Source organism: Vulpes vulpes, chromosome 15 (genome assembly GCF_048418805.1).
Source record: "Vulpes vulpes isolate BD-2025 chromosome 15, VulVul3, whole genome shotgun sequence".
In the NCBI taxonomy this organism is placed as follows: Eukaryota; Metazoa; Chordata; class Mammalia; order Carnivora; family Canidae; genus Vulpes; species Vulpes vulpes.
This window is the reverse complement of record NC_132794.1, coordinates 70,666,360-70,679,596: the sequence shown is the minus strand read 5'-3', so window position 1 is coordinate 70,679,596 and position 13,237 is coordinate 70,666,360. Positions and strand designations below refer to the sequence as shown.

Below are 13,237 nucleotides of genomic sequence, written 5' to 3'. Positions count from 1 at the left end.
GAGGAGGAGGGCTGGGAGAGGCCGCCCAGGGGCAGCCAGGAGCCATAAACGGGTGGCTCTCCGGCAGTGGAGAAACAACTTTGGGAGTGGATGGAAATTTACACACACACACACACACACACACACACACACACACACACAGGGAACCTCCCTTAGACACCCCATTGCCAAAGTCAAACATCTCCAGACAAGAGCAAGCCGGCCCTGACTTCTCCACCTGGCATTCAAGGCCCTGCCCATCCTGGCACTGACCCTCCTGTACCCGCCAGGCCTCCAAAGCGCCCCTTCCACGGTGTACAGTGTGCCTGCCACAATGCCTCCCTCACCCTCTTGGCTCCTGGGCAGCCCTAAAACCTTCCTCTTCCTCCTCCACTTAACCCCACAATGAGGATTTAACTATTTGTGGTAATTTCATAAAGGATTGCCAAGGGTTGGTTTGGTTTGGTTTTTTGCATTTAGCTGCCTGAAGAACCGTGCCCAAAGTTTAAGTCCTCTGTGATATAGCTACCACTAATTTTCAGGCCCGCGGTGCGCCAGGCTCTTCCCTGCAATATCAGATCCTGTCATCAACCCCAAGAGATAGGAGAGATCACTCCCATTTTACAGATAATGAAAACTGAGCTTGGAGAGGTTCATTAACCTGTCCAGGGTCACAGAGCCAGAAATTGGCCTGGCCCAACTCCAGATTCAGGCAGTATGTGAGTAAAAGGTAATGGAGGAGGACACCTTGGGTTTTTTCCAGGCACTCAGTTGACCACTTATGGGCAAGGCCCTCTCTTTCTCTGGGCCTCAGCCTCTCGGAGACAAATGGAGATGACTTCCCAGTTCCTGCTTCCCAGACTAGTTGGGAGGCTCTGCAGAGAGATGGATAAGGCTGGGCCGCTTGGCCAACCCCTCTTGCTGGGGGAAATTCTAGGTCACAGGTATGCTTCTTTCTCTCCCTGCCCCCCCCCCCCATTACAAACTCTGACTCATGGAAACTGAGTTATCTGTGCTCCCTGCAACCCAGGCAGGCCTCTCCTGAAAACAAATCTCCCATTTCCTTCTGGCAGGTGGGCATATGGGCAATCTGTGGGGCCCTGTGCTTCCACCCTCTGGGCACCCCCCAACCATCTGCCCTGTTCCTCCCCATCCCACTCGGGCTCTTGGAGCCCCTGCTCTCTCTTCTTCGCCATTCAAACTTACTCAAGGAAAAGCCACTCCATCAGCCAGTTGCAGTTAAGTATGAATGAGTTTAAGTTATTAGCATGTGCTTCCCGAAATATGCATGTTATCAGCCTGGGATTCTGGACAGTTACTAATATGGGGTAATATGTGCCCCCCTTCCCCGCCAGGCAGGAAGCCTGGTCCTGCCCGGTGCTGCATCTGGAATTCCATATTTTTATATTTTTATTAGTTTTCTCCCCGGGCCCCACATCCTGAGCTAGGGAAAGGGTTTACATGAGCCTGCTAATGAACAGAGAACAGAAGCCTTATTTCATAAATAAAATCATAGATACACTGTATGAATAGAAATGTAGCATGCTCTTGGAGAGTGTTTAAACTTTAAAAATATTCCCCACCCCCACCCCCAGGGTCTGGGCAGGTGAGCCCCGAGGAGTTTTTCCATGGAAGACCTTGGGATGAGGGAGGGCTGGTTGTCCCTCAGGAGAAGGAATGTTCCTTGGGCTCTGAACTGAGAGCCCTTTTGCAGCATGGCCTCCAGGGCCTGGTGTCTCCCATGTACCCATTCCTGCCCCAGCTGGACCAGCCCTTCCCCACATGGGCTTCTTTACTGGATCTCTGGGCAAAGAGAAGAGTTAACATCAGCTGTCCCCAGGGTTAGTGGATGGGTGTTGTGGTGTGGTCAGGTGGGACTAGGAGACCTTGGGCAAATCATGGTCTTCTCTGGACTCTCCTCGAGCTGAGGAATGGAAGGTATGGGTGAGGCGAGTCCTGGGGTGTCCTGTACTGCAGTCCAACAATGAGGTTGCCCTGGGAGCTGAAGGCAGGCCCAGAGCTCACCTGTAGGTGGCTGGACTCAGGCGTGCAGGCTTGAAGCCTCAGAGCACCTCAGATGTGGATGGCTGTTCATACCGCCCGAGACTCATAACAACCTCTACCACCATACCAATCTCACAGATGGGGAAACCAAGCCTTGGCATTTGACCTGACGTCCAGACCCCTTGAAGAAAGCTAGGAAGAAGTGACTCGTACTTTTCTATACACGTAGAAAGTGAGGTCCAGAGAAATCCAGCAACTGTCACAGTCCTGTGGCCTTGTTCAACCAAGGTAACAAACTCCTTGGAAGCACTAATTGTGAGCCAAGTGACCACGGCGGGTCTCTGCCCCTTGAGGTCTCAGTTTCCTTGGCTGCATCCAAGGCTAAATGGGATGGCAGTATGAACATACTCGAATTACAGCGGCCACTCTAAGACAGACACTGGACAGAGGACAGGTCTCTTCCTTGAGAGCGCAGTGACCCGTGTAGGGCCATCTGGTGGCCAGGCCTCATCACTGCAGGACCTCCAGAGAGACCGGGTAGGCTCGGGGTCTTCTGGTGGGATTTCCCAGGTTCTGGAGACAATCTGCAAGAATTATAAGCGCAGATCACGAGGCGGCCAGAGGAACTCAGAGGAAGCCCATTTGGTTGCTGAAGCAGCTTCCACTCCAGCCCTGCCACAGGGAAGGGCTCCTTCCTACCTGGCCTCCAGGGATCTGGAACGCTGGGTTGCTGCAGAAGCATCTCACATCCTATCCCAGAGATCCCTGTGCCCCAGAGATCCCTAGAAAACCCAGTCGTTGGTTGCAATAAATAGCAAAATACATACAAAGAGAAGAGGACAGGCCCAGAATTCAGTGCTCACTGTGGACAGCAAAGCCTAGCTTGCTGTGTGACAAATTACACACTGTCTCTGAGGCTGTTTCTTCTTTGGGAAAGGAGGGTTGTTGTGCAGGGTGAATGATGTAATGTGTGCAAGTTGCTTTGCACATGATAATGAGCTCTGCTTATTATTATTATCCCAGCAGATGTTTCCAGTTACTTCTCGTCCTCTCCACAGTGAGGGGCCCTCGTAGCACCACTTCACAGAGGGGGATGCGGGACTTGAACAGCTCGCCCTGGAATACACTTAGTAAGTGGTCGGTCAGGAATTCAAGCACTGACTGTTTCAGGAAACGAACACACTGAAGGCCCAGAGGCCAGAGAGGGGTGATGCTGGAAGCCTACTTTTAGATGATTCTGGGGAAAAAAAAAATATGAGAGATAGAGTGTAGAAGGCAAAGGGGATAGAATATAAGCAATTGATGAATCTGGTCACAGGTTACGCAGGGGTTCTCTGTTTTACTTTTTTTTCTTTTTTTTTGCAACTTTTCCATAAATTCGAAATTATATCCAAAATATGTCTTAAGGCCCAGCTGTTTCAAAATTCTACCTAGCTTCGTCCACCATACTCCGGGGGGGGGGGGGGGGCAGATGAAAACCCAGGCCTTGCGGAGTTCCCTTGCTCCAGACCAACCAGTGGCCTAATTTCCAAGTCCTCTGGTGGAAAACGTGACTGCTGCCCACAGCCCAGCAATGCCTCTGCCCGGCAGCACCCAGGTGCCCCAGGCCTCCTCAGGGCCTCTCCTCAACCTCCCCGTTTGCCAAGCTCCCCAGGGCCCGGCCAGGCTATGGTGCGAGGCTGAGGTGGGGTTTATTTTTAAGTTCCCGCCGATTATGAATCATTAGAGGAACTGCCCACAGACTGGAGACAAAAGTCTGGGGCCGCCTGGCCAGGAGGAAACACTCTTTACATTCGACTTTCCCCTTGGCACAGGCCTCCCCGCGCCTGGCCTGGCCAGGCTTTGCCAGCCTCTTCTGTTCTCAGAGGCAGAAGCGCATTTGCCGCCAAGTCCCGCCGGCCTGTCCGCCTTGCTCTGTAAACAGGACCCGGGGCTGGCGGGCAGGGCCCCGCACTGGAAATGAGCCTGCCTTCCGTAGCCTGGCCACTTCCTCCTCACATCCGGAGACTCCTCAGAGTTCAGAGGAGGGCTGGTGGCAGGAGTGAGGAGAAGCTGGGGTTGTGATCTTCATCGGTCTTAAGGAAGAACCAATGGACAAATGCAGGAGCAGAGGACTCTTAAGCAGCCGTCAAAGCCCTGCAAAGAAGACCCACCCCGGGTCTGCCGCCAATTGCAGTTCATAGCCTACATTCAGTCAACGTAGACTGAGCACCTACTGGGTACCAAGTGCTGTGCTAGGTGCCTGTGAGGCAGGGCTGCATGGAGAGATCCCATTCATAGTATCATTAATTTTTTTCACTCAACTGTAAGCTTCTTAAGGACAGCGTTAATGTCTGATCCACCATTTCCCCGATCCTACAAAGTACCTAGCAAGGTACCTGCTCATAGTAAAAGCTCAGAAAGTTTCTGTTGCATTGGCCTGGATTAAACTAGAGTAGGGAAACAAGAAGGAGCCCAGAGTCTGGCTTACTTTCCTTTCTGGGCCTCTGTCTCCGTCCTGCCTGGGCATCTGTCTCCTGGGAGCTAAGTTCCTTCTTGGAGCAGCCTGGTTTCCCTTTGGGAATATCTGAGCCAGGTTTTCTATCTGAGCAACTAATAATGCAAGTGATTTGATCTGAGGAGGTCCTAGAGACTCTCTCCCCATTTTCACCGTGAGCGTCTGCCCCGTGGCTCTGAGATGTCACCAACCTTGTGGCATTCCTCTGGGTGGAACATGACCGTCTCTATAGTGAGTATGAACCTCCCCTCTGCCGAGTAACACCTGCAGCCATGCGAAAGGAGTCCATTCTGGTGGTGGGCATTATTTTATAAATGAGAAAAGTGCAGGTCCCAGAGAAGTGACATACTTGATCAAGGCTGGTATGAGAGAGAGTTGGGTTTTGAGCTCAGCTGTCTGTAGCCAGTGTCCCCATTCTTTACACAGAGTTGAGCTGCCTCCCCTTTATCTGATACCATCTCCAAGCTGCATCTCCTCAGAGGGAGGGAGGAATGGAAGTCAACTGGAAAAGCTTGCTGCCAACCTTCCCAGCTGTGCCCAGTACAATCTTCTCGTCACCCCATTTAGCAATATTCCCACTTAACAGAAGGCAAACTTGAAGCTTTGAAGAGGTTGTGACCCTTAGCAGGTCCCCAGCACTATACCCACAGCCTAAGGTTGGTGTGGTTCCATGGAAAAGGCAGCCTGTCGGCCCAGCCGAGGCTGTGGGAACTGCAGCCACAGGGTTTTAGGGTTGATGGAGGGCACCGGAGAGAGGCAAACATCTGAAGGGTGTTTTATTCCAATAGCTTCTATTTCCACCTGCCTCAAAGCCTTTGCAGGAGCTCCACACAGCTGTAAAAAGTAAAGCCTTCCACTTTTCTCTGATCTGAATCTGCCCCCTCCACTGCTTGGTTCTGGAAGCCTCCACGGAGGAGTCAGAGACTTAAATCCCATACACTCATTAGCACAATCTGTCCAAGGGCCATTTTCCTCATCTGTTCATCTGCAGAACAGAGTCAATATCAGCAACTCACAAAGCTGTCTTTGGGATGAAATGAGTTAAGACGTGGTATCTTCATGAAGCAACGTGTGAACAAAGACGTGGTCATCATGGTGACCCACACTGGTCTCATTATTTCACATAGGATGGTCCTCCCTCACCCCCAACATCCTCTGGTACCTGAAAGAGGACAGGAAGGGTGACACGGTGCTGTGCCCTGTGCTTCAGCCATACCTTCCTCTCCTCTTCCTCCCCAACTGGCCCTGCCCAGTACGCCTAGCAAAGGGCATACACTCTATCAAATCTTGCCGATGGTCTGGTTAGACCTGAGACAGAGAAATGGGCTCAGGCCTTCTCCAGGTCCCATGTGGCCAGAGAGTTCTGGGAGGCGGCACCCCCTGAGCACAGCCCAGCTTGCTCCAAGAAAGAACATAGCTCCCAGGAAACAGAATGTCCAGGCAGGGTGGAGACAGGCTCAGGTGAGAGACCTTGCTCCAGGTCACACAGTCCATGCAAGCCTGGGCCAGGACTCAGACCTGGGTCTTTCCTCACCATGAAGACCTTAGACCAGCATAACGGAGCCCCTGGCCTCAGTTTGAAACAACCTACTAGTCTAGTGGCTTTGGGCAAGTCACTTAGCCTCGCTGAGGCTCAGTTCTCTCATCTATCAAATGGAGCTCACAGGGTCTCATTCGTAGGATTGCTAAGAATGAAGAATTGAGTGGGTAGAAAATGGATTCCCAAATGCCTGCCCTCTGGCTGAGGCAAGAGGCTCCAAGTGTGTCTCTGTAAGTGAGGGTGATGACACCCTATTGACTGTCGGGGGATGCAGACCCCCAGTGCAGCAGGTTGCAGCAGGTTGGCATGACTGGGGCCAAATCCACGTTCACAGGCCATCCCCCATCCCACCTCTCAGAGGCTAACCCACTCTAGGGACTCTTCCCAGCAGTGCTGACCTCAACTGTCCCAACCGAAAGAGCACACAAGGAGATTGGCTCCAGGTGCCAGGGACTGGCTAGAAGAAGGCAAGCCCGTTGGTCACCACACTCCAGAGTGTCTCTTGTGAGCTGCTTCCTGGCATGGTGCCCGCGCAAAGTGGGTGCTCAGTAAACATTGCTGAATGAATGGGTGTTGTTTAAATGCTGAGAGGTCTGCACTACCACCCGTTTGCGGTCCCAGGGGACCACGGGACGGCCTGTTTGGAATGGGGGGCTGTCCCCGAATGTCTGAGGGGTGAGGTCACTGGGTCTGTGTGCACTGCTTACAGGAAGCGCGCTAGCTCAAGAACGCCTGATGCCAGCCAACAGACATTTCCTGGCTGGCAACGGTCCCCTGCCTCCCCTTCTTCCTCCTCCCCTCGTGCCCCCAGGCCTGCCCCCCCCCCCCCCAGCAGGCTGCTCTCCTCACATCAGGTCCCACCCCGGTGGGAAAGGCCTGCAGCTCCCCAGACATCCTCGCCTCCCTCCCCACCTCCTGAGGACCCAGGACCACCTTATCCACAGCAGAGGCCACAGCAAACACAAAGCCACTCTCCTCCCCAAGGCCATGTCATCCCTTACAGGTTTCTGGGACCCTGCTGCGAGGGGCTCCCCAACCTGATCCCTTCCACCTTCCACATTAGTCTGATCCAGCCTGAGCCTGGTTCTGGGGGGACCCCTTCGATGGCCCCTTGGGTCATTCCATGACAAGTATTCGTGCATCAGAAACAAGGCACATCTGGCAGGTCTCTCGGTGTGACCAACAGGGGGAGAAACTGAGGCCCAGAGAGGTTAAAGTGGTTTCCTGGGGTTGCACAGTAGTCTACACTGGGAACTCCTGCCCAGACCTGGGACACGTTCCTGCTTCTCTAATCTTGGGGCAAAACCCCTGCTCTGGGCTACTCTGTCCTCCTCTGAAAAATGAGCAAGACACACAGAGAGACAAGTCTTCTGCCCTTCGCACCTGCTGACTAGCAGTCTGCCCCCTGCCCAGCCCATGCCTGCACCTGTGTGAGATGCCACAGTCCCTCCCGTGCTCTCCCCCGTGCTTTTTCTGCTTCAGCCCCAGAGACCTAGATTTTAGCTCGGGAGGATTAATAATGCCTCACTTGCATAAACCAGTGCCATTTAAAAAATCACTTTAGCACACAATACTCTAACTTTCCCTTTAACATCCCATTTGACAGATGAGTAAACTGAGGTGCAGAGGAGCTGTCCCTGCCACTGGCCAGAAACAGAGCTGGGATTTGAACCCAGGCCTATGTCTGATTCATCCTCCCTGCTCCTCCGGCAGGGGCGCCGAGACAGGCATAGATCAGATGCCCGGGAAGCCTGTATGGGCACATGTCTGCCCTTCTGGGGTCTGCTGTCCTCATTTAAATGGGGGTCTCGTGGAGGTGATGCATTGGACTTTGGGACTCACAGCACATCAGGAGGCGTTTCTGCCTTCCCATGTTCCCTGGTGATCCCCAGAGCTGGGGACCAATTCTCCCAGTTTCCCCAACTATACAATGGGAATCACAACCATGCCCATGTCTTAGGGGTGGTTGAGGAACTCCGGATGCCAAGTCACCTCCCTCCAGCAGGGCCCTGCCAGGCTCTGGGGGTTAAGAGTAGGAGCTGGGCCCGAGCCACCGTGGCCGGTGGGAGCCCCAGCTCCGTCTCCCGGCCTCAACACAACTCCCATCAAAGCCGAGCCACTCGCCCTGCCCGCCAACCCAAACCTGGCTGGCCGGAGGGGCTGCAGCCAAGGAAAAGGTGGGGCAGAGATGTTTGCTCTCCAGCGCTCAGCGATTGTGCTGGAATGACCGCGGTGGCCAGCAGAGTCAAAGGGGACTCTGTTCTCAGAGGCCAGGAACCCCCCCAGGGTACACAGAGCTGCTGGCTCCGGGCCTGGCGCTGGCCTCCACACTTCACATACGTGGCCCCCTTTAATCCTTACGACAACCTGCCAAAGTGGTTGGACTATCTGCCTGGAACCGACAAGCAAACTGAGGTGCACGGGCACTCACGGGGGGCAAACCAGGTCTGCCTGCCTCACTAAGCACTATGCGTGGCTCCAGGACCAAGAGCTGCCTGTAACCTGTTTCCTGGGAAGCCCTCACTGGGGGCTAGGTTGGATCATACAATCATCTGTGCCAGGTTAGCTGCTGTGCTTGAGTGCGTTTGACCCAAAACAGAATAGCTTGGAGAAGGAGGCATCACCAGCCTCACTGTACACAGCTGAGGAAACTGAGGCTCACCCAAGATCCACTTCAAACATCCATGGCCCAGGGGACTCCTTGGTAGCTGAGCTGGACCCCGGCACTCCCCTCTTCCTTCTGTGTTAGAAAGAGAGCAGGGCAGCCCAGGTGGCTCAGCGGTTTAGCGCCTGCCTTCAGTCCAGGTGTGATCCTGGAGACCCCGGATCGAGTCCCACATCAGGCTCTCTGCATGGAGCCTGCTTCTTCCTCTGCCTGTGTCTCTGCCTCTCTATATATCTCTCATGAATAAATAAATTAATTAATTAATTCTAAAAGAAAAGAAAGCAGAAGCATGTACCACCATCATCCTCTTGACTCCCAAATTCTGCCCCTATGTGCATGGCCTCTAAGGCAAAGTGCAGTTGCATCAGGACTCCTCATCCTTTTTGGGGGGGTCTAGGATAACCTGTCCCTCTTTCCCTGGCAAGATCATAAGTATACAGCTTGATGAATTATCAGAAAGCAAATATAATAGTGTAAGCTCTGAAGCCCTGCATTCGAAGATAAGTGTGTTTACCCAAGCAGCACAGAAGCAGTGGAAGCCAGACTGGGGGATCAATTGCAACTGCATTTCTAAAGAGGTGCCCAGGGATGCAGGTGCTGCCAACCTCCTCCTGTCAGTGTGGTCCTGAACCTGCAGCATCAGCATCTCCTGGAGCTGGCTGGAAATGCCCAGTCTCAGGCTCGCCCCAGATACAAGGAGCATCAGTCAGCTGGAAGCATTAAAAGCTATTGAGACCCCACCTCCCAGGGCTCCAATCTAATTGTCCTAGATGGGGGGGAGGTGCCCCAGATGTTGATATTCTCCACTGCTCCCTACGTGCTCCGGAGTCGTGGTGAATGTTGGGAAATTCTGCTGTGGAGTCAGATCAGAGTCGTAAAGGACCTGACCCTTCACCTCGTTTTACCTCCACCTTTTTTTTTTTAAATGATTTTATTTATTTATTCATGAGAGACACACAGAGAGAAGCAGACACACAGGCAGAGGGAGAAACAGGCTCCCTGCAAGGAGCCTGATGTGGGACCTGATCCCGGATCCCAGGATCATGCCCTGAGCCGAAGGCAGTTGCTCAACCTCTGAGCCACCCAGGCGTCCCTTACCTCCACCTTTAAAAAAAAAAAAAAAAAAAAAGTCTATTTATTTGAGAGACAGGGAGAGAGAGCAAGTGAGTGCGGGGAGAGAAAGGGAGAAACAGAGTCCTTGCTGAGCAGGGAGCCCAACACAGGGCTCGATCCCAGGACCCCGGGATCATGACCTGAGCAGACGCTTAATTGACTGAGCCACCCAGGTGCCCCTCTACCTCCACCTTTAAGGAGGACAAGAAATAATTCCCAAATAATTCCCAGCAACCTGAGGGCACACTACGTGTGAACAGACTCATAAAAACGTTAAACCAGGAAGTGATCTGGGAAGGAAGTCTAGATTTTTCTCTATCACACCATGTGGTCTCTTGGCTGCCCCAGTTATCTGCAGACCCTCTGCACCCACTCACTTTTCAGCTGCAAATGGTAAAACACTTCCTCCCTTGAGTCTCAATGTGTGGATTGAGGACCATCCCAGTCACTGGGGTTGTAGTATTAAAAACACAACTCAGCAAGAAACCAGGACTCCATAAAGAGAATTCTGATAACTGTTACTATGTAGATTTTGGAAATAAGACATAAATCAATAAAACACAAACAAATTGAGAAAAAAATGTTTACCAGTAATTAGAACAAGCCAAAGATTAATTTAACAATGACCTTCATATGTAAAGCACTTTTATAATCAATAAGAAACAGACAACTTGGCGCTGGGGAGTGCGGCCGCGGCGGCGGGAGCGCAGCACCGGCCTCTGCCCGCGCAGCCCGCCGCCGCCCCGAGCCATGGCCGGGAGCAGCTCGCTGGAGGCGGTGCGGAGGAAGATCCGGAGCCTGCAGGAGCAGGCGGACGCGGCCGAGGAGCGCGGGGAGCCTGCAGCGCGAGCTGGACTACGAGAGGAAGCTGAGGGAGACCGCTGAAGCCGATGTAGCTTCTCTGAACAGACGCATCCAGCTGGTTGAGGAAGAGTTGGATCGTGCCCAGGAGCGACTGGCAACAGCTTTGCAGAAGCTGGAGGAGGCTGAGAAGGCAGGGGACGAGAGCGAGAGAGGCATGAAAGTCATTGAAAGCCGAGTCCAAAAGGATGAGGAGAAAATGGAAATTCAGGAGATCCAACTGAAAGAGGCCAAGCACATTGCTGAAGATGCCCACCGCAAGTATGAAGAGGTGGCCCGTAAGCTGGTCATCATTGAGAGCGACCTGGAACGGGCAGAAGAACAGGCTGAGCTCTCAGAAAGCCAAGTTCGACAGCTGGAAGAACAATTAAGAATAATGGATCAGACCTTGAAAGCATTAATAGCTGCAGAGGATAAGTACTCGCAGAAGGAAGACAAATATGAGGAAGAGATCAAGGTTCTTTCTGACAAGCTGAAGGAGGCCGAGACTCAGGCTGAGTTTGCGGAGAGGTCAGTAACTAAATTGGAGAAAAGCATTGATGACTTAGAAGAGAAAGTGGCTCATGCCAAAGAAGAAAACCTTAGTATGCATCAGATGCTGGATCAGACTTTACTGGAGTTAAACAACATGTGAAAACCTCCTTAGCTGCAACCACATTCTTTCATGTTGTTTTGTTGTTTTGTTTTGTTTTGTTTTGTTTTGTAACACCATGCTTACCATGACCCCCCCCCCCTTAAACGCATTTTTATTTACTTTTACACTGTCACAGAAAACATCCACGAGATACCAGCTAGATCAGGGGATGGGGAAAACACACACACACACACACACACACACACACACACACAAAGGCAAGCCCGTGGCAGGGCCGTAATGACTTAAATGTGCCATTTCCCAGGTTGACGTTGCCACACTTCATAGACAGTTTTGCAACACCGCGTACTCCGCCAGTCTAGCGATCCTCACTAAAGCAGAAAGATTTCCATTCAAAGTGCCAACGATGTATTCAACAGGCAGATTAATGTTGAAAATGCAATCAGGTGTGGTTTGGTGCTACTTTAAACAAAAAGTCCCACTGTGGTCTTTCGTTCAATATTGTTCAATTTAGAATTCTGTCCAACACTAATTTATTTTGTCTTGAGTTTTACTACAAGATGAGACTGTGGGTCCTGTATGCCCGAATTCACTAAAGCCAAGAGTTTGTAAGGCACGCTGCTCCTGTAAGACTTCTAGCCTCCTCATTGGCACATTTGCAGCTCATTACAACTTATAAGATAGCATTCGATGTGGATTTCCACTCTCCATTTCTCTGTTAAAGTGAAAGATTTAGGCATTATGTACAATTGGTAAAGAAGAAACATTTTCATAGGAGTTATAACTATATATAAACATTGTATAATGGTATGGAATAAAATGCACATTGTAGGACATTTTCTAAAAAAAAAAAAAGAAACAGACAACTTAAAAGTGGGACAATGGATATCAGAAAAAGTATAAAGAAAAAAAAGAAAAAGTATAAAGGCCCATAAATATAAGCAGCATGCTCTACTCCACTTCCAGTTGAAGAAATGCAAATTAAAACACTAAGATACAACCCTCACCTATCAGGTAAAGATTCACAAGATGGCCTGATCATGGTGGTGAATTAGCAACTGCACACTGCGAACATATAAATAGACAAAAATTTGATTTTGACAGTTTGGTGACATCTATGAATGTTTTATTTCTTTTTAAAAAATATTTTATTTTACTTTTTAAGATTTTATCTATTTATTCCTGAGAGAGACACACACAGAGGCAGAGACATAGACAGAGGGAGAAGCAGGCTCCCTGCAGGGAGCCTGATGTGGGACTTGATCCCAGGACCCCAGGATCATGACCTGAGCCAAAGGCAGCTAGCTGCTCAACCACTGAGCCACCCAGGTGCCCCAAAGATATTATTTTTAAGTAATCTCCACACCCAATGTGGGACTCGAACTCACAACCCCAATATCAAGAGTTGCACGTTTCACTGGCTGAGCCAGGCAGGCTATCCTCTATGAATATTTTAAATTTATATATTCTTGGACTCAGTAATTCCTCTTCTAGAAATTTGCCTTGCAGATAAATTCATATAAGTGCACAAAGATTAGGCACAAAGTGTCATATCAACAGTTTTTGCAATAATGGAAAACTGGAAATAACCCAAATGTCCACTAATGTGGTCATGCAAACAACAGGAGAGACTCTCATGTTCTGACATGAAGGGTATTTATATGTTGCAGAACGATATGTAGATTATGATTTTATTTGTACAAGAAATCATACAAATGGGTGTGTGTTCATATGTGCATGGAAACGTCTAGCATGATACACTAAACCATTCCTATTAGAGGGAAGATAGTTTTCATTTTTTAAAAAATCTCATCTAATTCTGCAATGTTCACCCAAAGCACATCCTACTTTTGTTCTAAATAATTTGTACTGCAGTTGGGTTGTATTTACTACTATTTTAGTGGTTGCTAGAGACAGTGCTGGTGGGGGGTGGGGAGTGGGTGACATGTGAGAACTTTCTCAGAAGGACAGATGGAGATCTCA

The 13,237-nt window shown here is 50.7% G+C and overlaps 1 pseudogene; it reads left to right on the top strand.

The window, feature by feature from the left end:
• The first annotated feature begins 10,479 nt into the window (after positions 1-10,479).
• Positions 10,480-12,090, top strand: LOC112929763 (uncharacterized; annotated as a pseudogene).
• The last annotated feature ends 1,147 nt before the right edge of the window (positions 12,091-13,237 follow it).